Source organism: Belonocnema kinseyi, chromosome 1 (genome assembly GCF_010883055.1).
Source record: "Belonocnema kinseyi isolate 2016_QV_RU_SX_M_011 chromosome 1, B_treatae_v1, whole genome shotgun sequence".
NCBI classification, from domain to species: Eukaryota; Metazoa; Arthropoda; class Insecta; order Hymenoptera; family Cynipidae; genus Belonocnema; species Belonocnema kinseyi.
Window position 1 is genome coordinate 12,205,146 of NC_046657.1, and position 5,247 is coordinate 12,210,392.

Below are 5,247 nucleotides of genomic sequence, written 5' to 3' on the forward strand. Positions count from 1 at the left end.
TATTATAATTATAAAATAAAACATTAATTTTAATTAATAGTTGTTTAACTTTTAATAGAAATAGTTAAACTTTTTACTAAGACAATTAGTTTTCTGAAAAAAAAATTGAATAAGAAGATGAATTTTCTTGTAGTTAAAAGAAATTAATTTTTAAACCAAACACACAAAAAAATCTGCAAAATAGTTAAATTTTCAGAAAAGAAATTTTTCAACTTATTTTATAAATTGTCAACCAAAAAAAAAACTAATTTTTTAACAAAGCAGTTCCACTTTTCATAAGAATAATTTTCAACTCGATGGGATACAAGTCTTCATATTTAAAATTGTAAACTTGGAAGTTCATTTATAAAAAATTAATAATAATAAATTAATTAAATGCGTTCCAAATTCAAATGTATGTTTCTCAATTGGACAATCTCTAAATGAAATTATTTAAGACTGAAATTTAGAAAATTTTTAAACATTAAAAATTTAACTGTTTGTAGATTAGTTTTTTTTTTGTTTAGGGTATTTTTAAATTTTCAAAGAATTTTCAACAGATTTCAAAAGATTTTAAAGGATTTTAAATATTTTAAAATGTTTTAAAATATTCCAATGAGTTTTCAGTTCATTTTTATAATTAAAAGGAATTTCAACGAGTTAAAAAAAATGTAGCAGGGTTGTTTAAAAAAGCTCCGAAGTACCTTAATAATATTTAAAAGATTCGAGGGTTCTCAAAAGATTTCAAAAGATTTTCAATATTTTAGGGTCTTTTAAAACATTATAAGGAATTTACGAATAATTTTAATAATTTAATGCAATTTTAAATAATTTCAGCTATTTTTTTCAACTTTTCTGGTATTTCAAATCCTTAAAAATCTGATACTAAATTATTAAAATCATTTAAAAATTACTTTAAATGTATTGACATATCCTAAGATACATCAAATCCTTTAAAATCTCATATTAAATTTCTATAATCAATTGCAAATTCCTTGGCATCTTTTTAAACTTCCTCAAATATTTAAAGTACTTACAAATCTTGCAATTTTTTAAAACTGAAGATTGAAATTTATAAAACTTCATGCTTTAGAAACTTTGGGCTTTACAAAATTCTGATTATAAAATGTCAGAAATTTGAAGTTTCTGAATTTTCCTACTTAGTTCAGTGAGAATGGAATTGACAGGACCTCCTTCATATTACTATTAATCTAAACAATCTCAAGGGAAAAATGAAAGTTGGCCTTTTTTGTAAAATACATTTTTCAGTTTTTCTGAAAATTAACGTTGTTTTGGCAGTTAAATAATAAAACACCTAATTTTTATAATACTGGTTCAGTTAAAAATTTCTAAGGAAGATATTGTCCACGATCAGAAAAAAAATTTACAACATTTACAAATTATGGGCTTATAAACAAGAAAAAATGCAACAACAAAGCAATGAAACAATTTAAAGCTAAGTTTGAAATGAAACTGCGCAATAAGTTTCAGGACTAAAATTCTAATGAAAACATAGTGAATAAACAAAATATTAGTTAAAATTTGCTCACAACAAAATATAGGTTTAGATGGAAATTTTAAAAATATTTTCGCAATCGCATGAAAACCACATAAAAAATATTGAAATGGGGAACGGAATAAATAATATTAAAATATTTATAAAATTGATGAAAAAAGCGGAGAAACAATTTCTTTATAGTAAAAAATATTAATTTAAAGGAAATACTAATTACATTTAAATTACTCGATAGATAGATTATTTATCGATTATTATGAGGGATTTAGAATTTAGACTGTCTTTAGTTTTTAGAAGGATTCATCTTCACAGTGTTAAAAAGCTTGACAGTTGATTCTAGTGTATTTTCTATTTTGAAGTAAATTAAAATCATTGCAATTCATTCCTTTGGTTTATTTTTAATTGAAGTTTCTCTAATTTTAAAATCCCTAAAGCTCTCCATGGTGAGGCAGTCAAAAGTGACTTGCCAAAACGTTCGTCGGGTAAAAAATTTCAGTTCCAATGGTACGATGAATTCCCAAAATGGAGAAATTGGGTGAGACCACTTCAAAGTAACAATTTTTTATTTTATTGCCGCGCGTGTAAAAAACCATTCTCTTGCAGTAAATCGTATATTGAACAGCACGAAAAAAGTAATGCACACGCAAAAGCATTTCGCTTAATGAAATTTGATGATGAACGCATTTCGTCGCAGATAGCTTCACATAATTTATTAGTTTCTTTATCTTTGAATAAAGTGCATTATATTTTTTATGACAAGTCTTCTGCATCTACTAATCCTTTTGCAACCGTTCAAACAACTGTTTTGCCGCCTGAATTCGAGTCAGTAGAGGAAAATGACGACATTTCCAAATCAAAAGATCTAATTTTTGCCAAAAAAGTAGCGATTGCAGAATCGAGACTTGCCTTATTTTTCGTGAAAAAAACATTTCATTTCAGATTTCCAAAGATCTACTAGAACTTATTAAAGAATTGGGTCGCGATCCCGGTGTTCCTGAAGCTGTCTCTTTGGGACGTACAAAATTATCTAAAATAGCCAATTATGTTCTAGCTCCTCACGAAATAGATCGTATAACTGATGTCTTAAGAGAAACTCATTTTTCAGTTTATGTCGATAAAACCAGCGATAGAACGAACGAAAAATGGTTGTCTCTTTTGGTCCGTTATGTTCATCCTAAAAGTCTAGAAGTTAATTCTGTCCTTTGGCAAATGATCAATGTAGATGCATCAGATGGTTCAGCTGAAAAATTATTTGAGTCTTTTCGTAATTGTTTATGGAAAAAACAGATTCCTTTAAAAAACATTGTCGACCTTTCTTGTGACAATACAAACGTCATGGTTGGGAAGTTCAACTCATTTTACAGTAGACTGAAAACTGCAAGTCCCAGTTTGATTTTATGTCAGTGCGTGTGTCACTATTCAGCATTAAATGCATCCGCGGCGTGTGAACATATCCAACACTTTTTAGAAGAGTTGATAAAAGCAATTACAACTTTTCTCAATTCTAGTCCTAAAAGAACCGCGATTTTCAGGAAAATGATGCTAACGCTTTTAGGACACGTTGAATGTTTAAAGAAATTAGCCCCAACACGTTGGCTATCACGCCACCCTTGTGTGCGACAATTAATTGAGAATTATAATTTTCTACTTAAATTCTTCATGGAACAAGCATCAGAGAAAGTTGGAAAGTCTGATGAAATTTTAAGAAATCTTCAGTTCCCTGAAACATTGGGGTACTTATATTTTCTTGATCATGTACTCGATAAATTCAACAAATATAATGCTACTTTTCAAGGCCGTGAAACGCTTGTCCAAGATTTGTATACTGCTTCCAAAAACTTATTACTATGGTTTCTCCATAATTTTATTGAGCCTTCTGCATTAAACTCGTCTGATATTGAGACGATTGATTTTTCGGACAAAAGTAATCACAGATTAAAAATCAAATTGGGTGCAGAGTGCGACACGTACCTAACTGAGCAGCTTTCAAGTGGTGCAATGTCAGAAAGTGCAATTTCCACGTTCAAAGAAAATTGTTTGAAATTTGACGTAACAGCTTGCGAGAGAATGCGCGATAATCTTCCCATTAAGAATTCCACTTCTAAAAACATTGCTGTTTTAAGGGCAGAAACTGCACTTTTTGAACCGGACCGGCCTGCTTCATATTATTCCTTGATGAAGCTATGCCAACAAGTAGGATTATCTGACCCAAAATGGTTGAACTCTTTGCTTCGGGAATGGGAATTATTATTCGAAATTGATGAAAATTGTACAAAATCCCTGGAGCAAATGAGCTTTGATGAAATGTGGACTAAAATATCATTTATGCGTAATAAATCCAATGAGATTGCGTTCCCTGAGCTTCGTTTAATTTCTAAATACGTTCGAACTCTTCCTCATTCCAAAGCCGAAGCAGAACGTTCATTTTCCATCATTCCCGATGCAAAAAAAAACATTAAAAGAAATGGATTAGGAAACGACACTGTAAATTCAATTTGTGTTTTGCGTTTCAATTTAAAATCGACTAAACAGACAGCCTCAAATTCCAATTACCCAAAAACATTCATATAGCATGTTAAATGATATCCTGTACGCGACGACAGAGAATACAGCTTAGGCGGCAGGACAATTGCTTCGAATGTGTACAGGAAACGATGCAGAATTTGAATCCGTATATTCAGATTGTTATGAAAAAATATTTCGTGACTTCTTTATTTGATTTATTGTGAATTTAATTCTGATTAGCTTGTAATTGTTGTTTTGATTTCGCGTTCAATTTTTAAAGTGTTCACAAAGCTGTTAAGGTTTCAAGATTAAGAAACGCTTTCAATTTATTTATGATTATTAATTTTTTAGAAATAAATTTAAAAAAAAATAATAAAAATAATAATAATAAAAAAAATAATAAAACTAAGCCTCGGTGGCTCAGTTGGTTAGACACTTGGACTTCACCTCAGAGGTCCGGGGTTCGATCCCTGAACCGGTACATCTGGAAATTTTTCAATGTACCTTGACCGAGGTTCTGGTGGTTCGGAACCCACCTTAAGCTGTAGGTCCCCCCATCGTGTACTTGACTGCAACCCAGTCCGTCAAGGATGGGGTTAAAACCCAGGCTTTGTCCAATATGTCTGGGCAGACTGCTCTCAACAGATCACTTGATTGCATTATAAAAATGCGTCCGTGACTGATGATATATACCGGGAGATCCCCGTGCAAAAATGATCGAATAAAAATCCAACTCTAACCAAAAATGCCTTCGACATATTGGGCAGTATAAGCCTGTGACAACATTTCGCCACAGAAATGTTTTTATAAAAATAACCAAGTGTAAAATTCAAAATTTGAAGACTTGCATCCCATCGAATTAAAAATTATTCTTATTTAATAGTTGAACATTTTTATACATTTGAACCGCTGGCAACCAAAAGGGGACACGGCCGGATTCAGCCTGAGAACTATTGTCCTGAGTGTCAACTTTAAAATTTTTCCTAAATTCAATTTTAACGACTAATACTTTCTTGAGATAATTGGTAAAAAGTGGATTTTTTGAAAACGAAAAATTCCAATCTTTTTTCACTTCAACTCGCGCTAATTTAGCCAATTTTCATCATTTCCCGATTTCCCCAATACAAAGTATGTGTTAAGTCTTTTAAAACTATCTAAGAAAGAAAAACGAGAATATTGTAATAAACAAAAAAGTTATTAATTTTTTTTGAGGCAATGCAAAAATCATGAATTTTAACCTTCAAGCG